The sequence below is a fragment of the Pimephales promelas genome, chromosome 10 (assembly GCF_988280905.1).
Source record: "Pimephales promelas chromosome 10, fPimPro1.hap1.1, whole genome shotgun sequence".
NCBI lineage: Eukaryota > Metazoa > Chordata > Actinopteri > Cypriniformes > Leuciscidae > Pimephales > Pimephales promelas.
In genome coordinates this window covers 24,014,699-24,028,644 of record NC_142778.1, presented here as the reverse complement: position 1 = coordinate 24,028,644, position 13,946 = coordinate 24,014,699, and the positions used below count along the sequence as shown (strand labels likewise).

At 34.5% G+C, this 13,946-nt stretch overlaps 1 long non-coding RNA gene across 1 annotated transcript in view; it reads right to left on the bottom strand.

Annotated features, from left to right (window-relative positions):
• Positions 1-1,224: 1,224 nt before the first annotated feature.
• LOC148977415 (uncharacterized) overlaps positions 1,225-13,946 on the bottom strand; it is a 62,186-nt gene continuing 49,464 nt past the window's right edge. Inside the window, exon 3 of the long non-coding RNA XR_016145376.1 lies at positions 1,225-1,425. This is a non-coding gene — a long non-coding RNA (uncharacterized LOC148977415). The remainder of the gene's footprint in view (positions 1,426-13,946) is intronic.

Sequence of the window (13,946 nt, the reverse complement as noted above, 5' to 3'; positions counted from 1 at the left end):
CTTTCTCTGCTTTGCCCGGCCAGAGAATTTGGTTCGCCGTGAGAAAATGAGCTGGAAGTACGATTTGAGTTTTTCCTCGAGAGATATCATTTCTGATGTGTAGCCTAATTGTTCAAGTTCAGACGGGTAGTCTTCCTCTCAAAATCGTTCAATACTGTTTATGCATCAGTAACTCAGGCCAGTGACTAAAATATCAACTTCACATAATTTCTTTTAGTAGGATGAAAATAATCCTATTTAAATTGTGAACAAATTATATACAGAAAGCGATCAAAGAACATCTTTCCATACAGCACAAGTTTATCTGGACATCTCGTTATGAAATCAATGACGCACATTACTGCACAACGACGCTCTTATATGTACATCATCGTGTTTGCATTGGTGAAATCATTAGAGAGAGTGCAGAAACTGCATTGCAATGATACAACCTTCATTCTCGCGATCAACAGACTGTCCTCTGCTTGCTCAATGCTTATCATGGCACCATATTATGAGATGGGAATATACTGTAGACCTAAATTCTTTAAAAACTTCTCACGATTCATTAATCTCGATAGCTGAAATAGTAAAAACGTATAATAGCTGTAAGTAAAAATGTATAATAGCTGTAGTAAAAGTATTCGAGAGAGTTTCACATGTAACAATTACATATGCAAGCATGCCAGCCAATCACAGCAGTGGCCGGTTCCACTGAATCCCACAGCAGACACGCCCCTTCAAACAGAGCGTTCAAATCACTCTAGGAAAAACAACTTTTAGTTCTAAATGACTATTTTTAATATAAAAAAAATACTAATATTATATGGGCAACCCAGGAAACATTATAAAATAACAAAATAACCCAATTTCAGGGGACCTTTAAATATAAAGCTGCTGAAGTCAAACTAGTTTGTGTTCACATGTTTAACCTCATTAAATAGTGCGTGCTTGGCATGCAGGTACATGGAACCAATGGCTGTTAAATGTGATTTGATGGAAGTAAATGAGGCCATTAACTTATCGCGTGTGGTTAAAATAATTAACATTCCAACATAGCTGTAAATTTCACTCTTCATAAAACACAGCCTGTTTTACCTCTAACCTACAATATCCCACCTAGCACCACCCAAACCAGATTAACAACCGTCTTAATCAGTAACCAGTCAAGAAAGGATGCAGTTCCATAGCTTTCATGACCAAACAAATAAACAATCAAATAAATAAATAAAAATGTTGATATGCTTTCAGTTGTTTAACTATGTGAAAAAACTGTGTGTGTGTTTTCCACCATTAATGATGGAACCAACACTGATGTCCTTCTGTCTTTCTGTTCCCATGAACTGCTGTCCAACAGAATCAGAGAGGATGTCCAAACCAGTGTCTCCTGTTTCATGCATTATGTATTGACTTCTCTCCCATAACTCTGGCAGGGTTTTTCTCAGCCTAAAAAAAATAAAAATACAGTACCTGTCAACACCATAAGGGTTCTATTTCTCTCTGGCAGACAGCAATGGGCATAAGGTTAAGAAAACAATGCATTTAAATGTGACTGCTTCCAGATTATTGTTTTTAATCCAGTGTTAGCCAAAAAATTAACAAAGCCCATGCAGTAAAGACCCTGTTTATAACCTTTAATAACATTTTAGACAAACTGATTCGTTACGTGCAAGAAACCAACCAGAGTCTCATCTCCAATTCCCTTTAAAAGCCAGTTGCGCTCGTGCCATGGCAGAATCGCTATTTACATTGCAGAATTTGCAAGCAAAAAAAACTGAATGCTTCTCTAGAGGAAACGGATTTGCTCATCAGTGAGGTTAAAGCGCGTGAACAGACCATCAACGGGACAAAGTGTACGCGCGTCGTGGACCCGGCTACATACCAAAACAATGAGCTCATGCTTTGTTCACAAGATAAGAATTATTACAAGATGCCAACCAGTGACGTTCTACCCCGGAGCTGTTCACATGTTTTAAATAATATATATATATATACAGTATATATATACAGTATATATATATATATATATATATATATATTATATATATATATTATATATAAATATTAATATATATATAATTTTTTTTAATTTATTAATTTATTTTTTTTATTTAAAAAAAATAAATAAAAAAATACAATATATATATATATATATATATATATATACATATATATGTGTGTGTATGTATATATGTATATATATATATTAATAATAACAAATATTTCTTGAACACAAAATCAGGATAACCATTCTGAAGGATCACCAGAAATATATTCATCTGAACTCATTTTATTGGATATCATTTAGCATTAGCATTAAAATGATTAAAGTCACTTTTAAACGAAGAAAATGCATATAAATAAATAAATATTATATTTATTATATATTACAATAAAATTATACTGATGAACAGCAGACCCGTGAAATAGCACATAAACATTTGCCAAGCGCCCATTCAAACCTGCGCACATTAAAAGCATTTATTTGTGATGCTTGCCCTATCAAGCTCCAATTACTATATATAACCTGAACAAAACCTGCAATGTGTGTTGCAATGACCTCTGTCTTAACTCTCTCTGTCCTCCACACCTTGCATCACTCTTCATTAGACTAAATCTGCTGCATTATAAGATCACATTTGAGATGACCTTGCACTTGCCCTGATTTAGAGCATACTTATACTGCAATGCAAGGAAACAGTGCAATTTGGTCTGAGTGTGTGTGCGTATAAGTGCCTTTCTTTGCCGGCTGTTCACACTCAAGGCTCTCTGCATTGTGCTTAATAGTCCATGACTCATGATGGTGCATGTTAAAGTCACTGCACTCATTATCACGGGTCCCATTTACGAAGCTTTTTATTGACCAATGGGTGGGGCTGGATACATCAAACTAATAGAGCAGAAAGCTGAACCCTATCAGGCATCAGCTGTTATACTCTTCGAGAGAGACAGTGAGATCTACTGTACTAACATCTATTCGAACACTCCAGCCACAATTAAAGTCGGCATGAAATAGAAGGTTGCGATAGTCTTTTCACCCCTATTGTGACATAGCTATATCTGATTGAAACGTATTCTGTAACTTGAAAAAAAAAAAGTAGGGCGAAACTTCTTTCGGTCTTTAAAAATGTATAAATGTAGATTGCTAGAGCCTATGTTACTATTGTTGTCATGAATATTATCATTAAATACCATCATTGATATTAACACCACTAATACTCATATTTTTGTGTTTGTGAAAGTCACCTTCATATCCCCTACAACTATTCAGATACTACCCAATTGCGTCAGAGAAAGGATCTCGTGTGCGTACATACACCACTTTGTCGATGACTGTGTGGGGCTATTTTGTATTTTTCTGTTCTCTCTCTCTCTCTCTGTGTGTGTGTGTGTGTGTGTGTGTGTTTTTTCCCCTTTCCTCATTCTGTATTTTAGATGTGTCTCACTGATTTCTTACCTGGTATGTTACCGTTTTTGTTAATTTGCAATAATTTAAAAAAAGGTATAAATGTATTTGCATTAAAAGACAAAATATCAAAACAACTGTCATTTACTTAAAAGCAAAGGAATGCAGCACAAACATACAGTAGTGGCTAAAAGTTCAAATTGCATTTGTGATAACTATATAAAATATGCCAGATGGGCAGGCTGTCACAAAGACATTATGAACACATGCAAAAACATGAACCAACAAAATATTATTAAGTGATCAATATTAATAAGTCAATGTGCTTTTTCCTGTGTGCTTTTTTTTCTCCATGCATTTTTTAACCTTCAAAATAAAACTTGTAGGGTGATTAAAAACAGATATCCTAGTCTGCACATCACTTATAGCCACTAATGTACGTTTCAAGCAAACATTTTGGACCGTATTTGTATGTTTATATTATGAACTAGTACACTGGTTGTTAGTCTGCTAAGACTGTGTGAACTTCGTAATTATTTAAAGACCAATTGGTTAAAAATCATTTTCAAAAATGTCTCAGGAAAAAAGTGTTTGTTCTAGTAATATCTAGCATCAATTTTCAAAAAAAAAAAAATATATATATATATATATAAATAATATATATATGTGTATGTATATATATATATATATATATATATATATATATATTAAAATGCAAGTCATGTGACCATTAACCAACACTCGAGACCTGTAAACATGCAAATGTGTTGTTAAATTACTATTTTATAATCTCAGGGGTACTTAAAGAAAAGGTTGAGGGGATTGACTGACAAAAAAAGTGACAGAGATCAGTGTCAGAGGAACAAATTAAATGAGTAGCTATAGGATGAAAATCAAAGCAATAGATTTAGTGTGCATATCACATGTAACCATGTCAAAAGATCCAACAGGTTTTTTATAAGCAGCACAAATCTGAGTGAACCAACAACATGAAAATTTAATTTCCTCCTAAATCCAGCAAAGAACCTGAGCAGATATCTCCTAATCAGGACCAGAAAAGTACAGACCGCTCATCTTCTGTCCTTCTTGTGGTCTTTCTTTGGGACTGATCGTGGATTACTGCATACTGGATTTATCTGGATATATCAGGATATGTCTTCCTGAACACTGCCAGAGTTCCTTGAAAATGAATATGTGTAACACAGCAAAGGTTTGGGGGCCAGCCAAAGAAATGTAATGCTCTCTCTCCTTAGACACAATATAATGCCCTCAAGCTGATAATTCATTTAACCACATTTTTTTCTAGGGCAGAGCAGTTCCTATAATATTCTAGAGGAAATTTTAACATGTTCTAGAGGTTCCCAGGGGTGGAACGCAATCCCTAACAGAGCCATGCATGGGTCAAAACGTCATTATTTATAAGTGGTTGCCCTACATCACAGTCAGAGAGTAAAGTAGCAATGAATCTGAACGTCTCTGAGTCCATCTGTCATGTTTATTGTAACAACAAATGAGCCATTTCACCAGGACCACATTCAGACATCCCGCTCTGTAAGACATGAATGATTAGTATTGATCAGGGTGAGTCAGTCTTTAAGGACTGGACAGGAATTGATTAAAAGACAGTTGCATCATGGTTGCAGTTCAGTGAAAAAAGCTGGACTCACAAGGATTTAAAGTCAATCAAGTCATCAGCCAGTAACTTAGGGATAATTCCAGTAAATAAGGGATAGTTCACCTAAAAATATAAAATATGCCAAGCCAAACCCCCAAGCCATCCTAGGTGTGTAGCTCTTTTCTCTCAGACAAAACACAATCGAATATATTTAAAAATATCCTGGCACTTCCAAGCATTCTAATGGTAGAGAATGGGGGGTAAAACAATAAATATATTTTGAAGCTCCCCAAAAATGCACCCATCCATCATAAAAGTAATCCATACTTCTTTCAAAAGCATTCAGATAAATTTCCAACCGCAAACTTTTAAACATAATATTCTGATTTTTCTATTTTATTTTAATTTCATAGACACCTTGCAATGTAATACAATAAGTAAAACCTTTATGTAATCAGAAATTTTAGATTTTAGAATCAAAAATGCTTTATTTCTATGCAAAATGTGTTTCATAACACTTTGATGTCACTTTAAATTATGGTCTGTCACAACACATGATATAATTAAATGGTTTGTTGTTCTGTGTGGCCAACCGAAATAATGTTTTATGTAATTATATATATATGCCACTGTTGTGTTTTATGCATAAGCACTAACACAGATAAAGTATGTTGTATTCAATTTAAAATAACATAAAGAATGGCCCTCTCAGGACTATGTGTTCTTAATTTGATCATTCACAGCATTTTAATTGCTCTTCAGTTCAGTGTTGAATGAGTTGAGCCTCTCTCACCCTCTCATTCACACTCCCAGTAGCCAACATTCCCCTCTGTCTCTTGATTCAATCTTATATAAGTGCGGCAGCACACTCAATCGCTGTCACTCCATTTCAATACAAGCAGTATTTTAAAGAGACATCAACAGTAACAAAATGACCCTGGATAAGTTCAGCTAGCTTTCCCTAAAAAAAATAAAAATAAACCAAAATTAATTTAAAATTAATTTAATTCATACTAAGTATACTACAAATTACATATTTATTGACAGTGAATGGCCATTTTGAAGTCCATCAAAGTGCATCCCTCCATGATAAAAGTGCTCCATACGGCTCCGAGGGTTAATAAAGGCTTTCTGAAACTATGCGTTTGTGTAAGAAAAAATATCCATATTTAAAACTTAAATCATCTCTTAACAGTGTTCGGCAGCAGCTTCTCTATAGCGAAATTGTAAGTTTATCTGCTTCAAAAACAGAGCCGTTATTACATAGCTAGTGAGAAATGTCTTGTGTACAAGGACCTTTAAGTTTAACTATTTTATCTGACAAAAACATGCTACTGTGGAAGAGTATGTGTTTGAGTGACAGAGAAAACGGGAGAAAACAGTATGAGCTGTCCATACATAATAAAACGTAATTTTGTGGCAAAAAACACAATTTGTTGTTTTTTTCCCCCCCTAATTTATATTATATCTATTTGCTTGCAGTGTCTTTGTGAGTTTTGGGTATTTTGTTGTTATAAGCTGTAAAGACCTTTGAAATAACTGAAATCATTTGCTTATGCATAACAAATCATTATGCACATTAGCTTAACCATAGCTTAGAACATTCGTCAACCAATCATAACCAAGTATTCAAAATAATATATATATATACACACACACACACACACACACACATATATACACATACACGCACACAAATATATATATATATATATGTGTGTATACACACATATATATATATATATATATATACACACATATACACACACACACACACACACATATATATATATATATATATATATATATACTGTATATACTGTATATATATAGATACACACACACACACACACACACACATACTATATAATATAGTATAATTCTAAGTTTTGATGAATAAAACTGGAGTGCATTGCAACATTTGGGTGAGCCCTCTTTTCCTGCTCTCAGCTGACTGATGTCATATTGTAAATATGTTGTGCTTAAAATGATCTCAAGCCTCCATGACAGATAAGTCAACTGCAACAAAAGCAGAAGAGTTTGGACAGCTAAGAAACACTTTATAAGTAGTGCCAGTGATATTTCTTTCTTCTAACCATGGACTACAAAGTGAGATTAGGCGGTAACGCTTCCTTTTGCAGTCCAGTTACCCATGTAAATACTATGTACTTATTTTAGTAAATACAATTACTGGGTAATAACTAGTACTAACCCTGAACCTACCCCTAAACCATGTACTTACCTTATATTAGCCACGTACTTTCTAGGTAAGTACACTGTAAGTACACTGTAAGTACTGTACTGTAAAAGGAAGCGTTACCGATTAGGCAATAGGCAGGAGGAGGTCCAAGATTAAATAAATAAATAAATTGATGAAAGTAGCAAAATGTAATCAGTAACACTTTACAATAAGATTCATTATTCAATTTACATGAACTAACCATGAGTAATGTTACTGTATTTGTTAATCTTTGTTATAGTTAATAAAAATCCAGCTGTTGATTGTTTGTTAATTAGTTCATGTTAATGTTAACTGACGAACCTTATTGTAAATTACCAAGTAATCCATACAAATACATGCAATATTTTAAACCTTTAAAGCTGTAGTCCGACGTTTTTCTTCTTTGTTGCCATCTCTGTTCAAAATCTGCAATTGCAGTCACTCGCCAAATTATCAACTTTAGGTGAGTTGTACTTCAACAACCTCGACACGGCACAGCGTGGATGAACACAATGTTTGAGGAGAGTGTTAGGCCATCCGTCACCACGCTGGTGTGGATTCTGGCATTCAGAATCACAGACTATTCTTTTTGGAAGTATGACCAACATAAGAATTTTCACCGGAAAACGTCATCAGAACTAGTAAGAAACATCCAACTTTGTTCTGGTTCTGACATTGCAGTAAATCACACTGATTAAGTCTAACAATCGTTTATAAGTTATCATATCACGCAAAACTGTGCAAATTTGTTCTCAAATTGTTAATGTTCACAACGTCAGCATAGCGTGACTACATGTAATGTCCTTTCGATATGTATCCTTGGGTCCGGTTTCAGTCTCTTTTTTTCCTAGCCACTCCAAAGTCTGAACGAAGTCTTTTGAATTTTACAGCGGGTGAATCTGTTGTCACTGGTGATTGTCATTCGAACCTTTCTCTATCAGCCATCAAATTGATGTTTAAATATATCAAGTGCTGTGAGAAAAGGCTATAAATCTCCACCTCCAACATCCACACACGCCATATAGCTAACTAGCCGAGACTCATTCATTCTTTATGTGTACAGATGTGACCTAATGACGCGAAGACATGCTCGAATCTCCCACGGAAATCCACCAGTACCACTGGAGTTAAAATGTTATGTTTTTCTCAAATATGTATTTTGGATCATTTTGAACCCCCAAAACTGCAGCTTTAAGCCATAATATACAGTATAAAGCCATATATAATGATTTAAACATCAATCCTGTTCTCACTCAAAGCTATCAAATGGTTCCAGAAGACTTTCAAAAACACTGCTTTCTGTTTAAACATTCTACATAAGAATAGAGACATATGGACAACTTTTATGGTGCTTTTCATCATTTTAGGTTGACAGCCACTGCCGTCATTCTTTTTCATGGAAAAGAGCGGCTATGAAGGAAAAAAAAAGTTATATGGACTTGGATTAACACAGGGGTGAGTAAATGATGAGAGCATTTTTGTGTGAACTATTCCTGACTTTAGTTTTGTCACACAGAACACTTTTTTGCTCTTAAAGGTCTGAGACGCATTTAAAAACAAAAACAAAACTTGAACTGCAAGAGACCCGATCACAACGGTTATGCCTGAAAAAAGCAAACCAAATGAGAAATGTGGGGTTAAATTTGTACATCACACAGTCGTACATGCAGTATTACTGTACAATCACACACACTAACACACACTGCAGCTGTTCAAATATTGTGACATGTGATCTCAACTGGACACAAAGGGCCTTTTTAACCAAGAATTGAGGGACAAAAGGGAGAGAGGAGAGGACAAGTCCACCATTAGACTGTCCTCTATTTTGGCAGAGAATAGAAAGCATTGTGCAGTATGCGGCACAGCAGTACACTAGAGTTACTACACCACAGACTGACCTCCACCAGACATACAGCACAGGATTACACACACAGCATGACATCACTGCATCGGACAGAGAGAATACTGGGACACACCCTTGGTTTCAGATGTTCAGCTGTTTGTTTGATAAAGGAATAGAGATATTTTCAGTTAAGTCATCTGCTACTAATGACAAATGTAATAAAATATTGTTTGCTAACACCATTTACAACTAAGAATGTCTTTCCATAAATTGTTCCTCTTTATTACAGAAGATCCTATGTAATAAATAAATAAATAAATATATAAATTGGTAAATATAAATATATATACCTTAATTGGTGGCAATTTCATATGAATATGTACAATGTGAATAATGAAAAAAAAAAAAAAAAAAAAAAAATATATATATATATATATCTATGATTATTTGAAAAAAAAAGTAAGCAGGTCCATAAATGGTTCCATAATAAACATACAAGTCACTGGGGCGTAAACAGATTGTACGAAAACATTCGAGAGTACAAATTCATTCAAAACCCACATATTTTGCCAAAACGTAAAATAGTTAAATTGTCAAGAGATTAAGTTGCCATATAGTGTTTCTTTATTTATGTATTATTTATTTAAGTTTCAATATTCATTTTATTCAATTTTGTCAAAAATATATCATTTTTTCAGTTTGATAAAATAATTGAGCAAAATAATAATTCTATTTAATTTATCACACTGGTCAAGGTCAATTCAAGCGCACTGCATTGTAGGATACAGCATTCTGTACAGTTGTTTTATATATTTTATGTATAATTTAAAAAGCTTTCCCATTATATACTGCAGTCTTATGAGTAAAAGGCAAATGAAAAACAACCATAACACTCCACTACCAGGTCAAAAGAGGCAAGAGTGCCAGTTGTCTAAAGCTATGATGACACACCACCTCAAAATATTAAGTTGACATGTTAATGAAAACAACAAACCTACAGGCATGCAACAGGTTTTTAATGAAGCAACTAGCCCTTCAAACATCCTTCTTGACCTTGGATAGAGAATGTACTTCCAACTGGATTAAATTTGGAAAATTAAAAGCAGATTTGAACGGGATATACATGTTATGGTACAGTAGCACGAAAACAGATGATGTCATGATCTAAATATGAAGATAAATAGATATGAGTCATGACAGCCAGTTGAGGAGATCTTAAAGTGTCATTCCTGCTTTCGTTAACAATTAAGTCTGCGCTCTGAGATTTTACAGAGTGCAGATCTCTCTAGGATCATGATGTTATTCAAACACTGATGCTGTAAAAAAGTCTCTTTCGTCTGGAGCAATATGTGCAAACATTGTTCTAGTTAGCTAAACCATGTGGCTTATGAAACTGACATTTCTATAAAAAAAAATAGGTGTCTGCTTGTTATAAAATACATTTTTTCACATCTTTTCAAGTTACAACCGAATTAATTTGACATGTTATGATGACAAAAAGACAACCATCACACAAAGTTGCTCACACAAAGCTATCATATCGCCTTAAAAGTCTTGAAATATATGTTCCATTTTTTGACATCATTCATTTCTTTTATAAAAGTGATCAGGACATTCTTTGCTAATTCACCTTTTGTGTTTTATAGCAAAAAAACTAGTTTGGAGTTTGTAAAGACATGAGGGTAAATAATGACAGTAATTTTAATTTTTGTGTGAGCTGTTTTTTCCCCACATGATTTCAGTGGTTTGGTTTTTATGAGATAGATCATTCTGTATGAATCAGCGTTGGCTCTCACCGCTATATGACATCAGTCAAACATGCTGTGCTCAACTTCCTGTTCCAAGAAACATCCGTCCAAGCCCTTTCTCAGACTAATTTAAAAAGAGTAGAAAAGAGAAGTTTACTCTTTCAAACAAAAAATATCAGTCTTAAGATGGGACAGTGTTGACAGTTGACAGGAGTAACAAAGGTAACTTTATCTGACAGGAAGATGTATGACAATCAAATTTATTTCACACCACTTGGGAAACAAAACAAAAATCTTCCACAAATTATATTAATTCACCTACACAAATGAATATGCTTCCTTAATTCCTTAAAAGTTAACCATTTAAAATGAGTAAAACTTACAACAACATCAACAACCTAAAAAACATAAATTGAAGTCACCATTATGGTGATCAGTGTTTGTTTTAGGTTTGTTTTAAAATTATGGTTTTCTCCTTCAGTGATTCTGCTTGTTAACATCAGGTGTCTTCAATGTTGGCAATATAAAATAAAGAGTTCTCAATTAATCTTTGACGTCTGTCTGTCTGTCTGTCTGTCTTTTTTTTTTTGGTGTAAATTTTACTCATTTTAAATGTTTAACGAAGGAATAATTTGATTAATTATTACTCAATTCTAATTTGTTACATTTAATTCATAATATTGCTTGTAATCTGTTGCCACAATTTTATTGATTAGATAAAGCATATTCATTTTTACAGTGCACATAATGTTGCAAAGTTGTAACATGCAAATCAACCGCACAAAAACAAATCTGGCTCGTCTCCAAATTATTATTAATCTTAATAATTAGATGCAGACTGCAAAATAAAAACGTCATCTTAACCCAGAGCACCTACTGAGAGAGCCCGAAAATTATTAGATCCCAGCCAAAACTCACTCCCGTCACGACCACTAAATAGCCTACCGCACACAAATGATCTTCCTTATGTTCCTTCCAATTATAATCTTTGTAAAGATGCCCAGACTCACTGTATGACAGGCTCAGCGTTGAATCACTGTGTAGTGTGCTTTTCATGTATGTTTTATATTTTATGTACATGAGACATTTTCATTTGCACAGTCTATACTGTAGGTTTTTACATTTTCTTAAAGTCAACAGAAATCGTAGTTTGCAAACCATTTTACTTTTGTAATGTGAGTAAACAAGATTTTGAACTAGAAAAAAAATGTTTGGCGGGACTTTATTTTATTCATTAGGAATTCGTAGGATGGTAAAAAGTGGGGCATTTCATACCAGAATGTGAGTTTGCTAATAAAAATTCTGAAATACCTATTAAAGTTAATGGTTAACTTTATTCAGCTTTGCTCACATGGTTTAATAGATGAGCAAGTGATTATATTTTGTTTAAAGATTATGAAACCAAACATTTTTATACACCAATGAATTATTCACAATAAGACCAATATATGGACATCCCCCCCCCCCCCCCCCCTCTCTCTCTCTATTAACCATTTCAGTTGTATCTGACTCTTGGTGATTTTACAGCCATCTCTCACAATATGCACAAGGCTGTCCCTGAATTTTCTTGGCAATGTTTTTTTTTTTTCCAGATTCCCCAACCCTCCCCATTACATGGCTTGGGACATCTACGGCCAATATGGCAATCCACCAGCAAAGATGGCTGTGTTTAGTGGCTCTGCTATCCTGACATGTCTGAGGGTGGAGAGCGGAGATTGTGTATCTGTTCGAGTGAGGACCCTTCTTAGTCATCTATGTTTAAACTCCACCAAGGAATGTGTTGCATAAAGCATATGATCCGTCATTAACAAGTGCATACATGCATGCAAACAACATAACAGCAGGATTGGTTTGATAATGCAGAGAACACACACACACATGAAATGTGATCTAGGAGGATTTGCAGGAGAACAACTGTTGAACAAATTGGGTGCCTGTAGCTCCAGCCCTGTCTTTTCGGTTTTACCAATTACAAAATCGTTCTAGTTGTTTTAAGATATCTTTTAGTATGTACTCAGGTGCACAGTTTAAAGATTTATGAGTTAATAGCCATGCATTAAATATAGTCATTAGCTTGTAAAGACTACAAGCTAAGAGTGTCAGACTTTGGTCTGACCAGCACTAACACATGCTTAAAAACAAACTATTAATGCAGGTCATTTAACAAGTGTTAGGGGTAAAATCCAAGCAAGCCTATAAGCCTATCATTTTTCAAATTCATACATGTACAATGCTCAAAAATATTAAGGAGAAAAACAGTTGAAAATGGTGTTATGTACAGTAAACACTGTCGTGCAAACATCATAGATTAACACCAAGTCAATTAAATTCAGGGTGAGATTAGGCAGCATAAGGTTTGGAAACTTCGTGTCAGGAAGCATATGTGATTGTAAATCAGTTTCATCTGCTTTGGTGCAAATGAAAGCGAGAACAGTTGCAATGGAGAGGAAACAGCAAGACAAGTCCCCAAAAGAGAATGGTTTTACAGGTGGTGTCCACAGACAAATGTTGATTAATGCTTGCTCGACAGAGGTCATCTGGTCTTTATTGGAAGATTCATTTATAGCAGATTCACTTTTCAAATAGTATGTACTTTAGCATTATGTTGAAAGTTTAAAAAAAGACAAAAAGATTTTGTTGACTGACTTTAATTCAACCTAAAATATTCCAATGAGCTAGGCTATATTTCCAAGGAATTAAACCAACCTCTTTATATGTGAGAGGAAAAATGAGACATGGGAAGTCCACCGGCACTGCATACTCAGGCCATGCAGCGGGACAAACTCCTGAGGGCCATTTTACAGAGGCATAAAAGCACAGACATTCATTATCTTAACACTATGGGCTCATGTATGCCACGCACACATAATGAGGGATGCTTTGTCCTGCCAGCGATATGGCTGACGGTCCCTAGCACTGGGTCTGGAGTGGTCCTTGGCTGAGAAAGTACCCCTTGTTTAAAAGGATACTCAGCCCAAAAAGGAAAATTGTGTCACCATTTACTAAAAGAAAAGGAAGATATTTTGAAGAATCACTTGAACTTTGGCACCATTTACTATTTTCTTTTCTACTAAGTCAATGTTGCCAAAAAACTGTTTGGTTCCAATCGTTCTTCAAAATATCTTCCTTTGTGT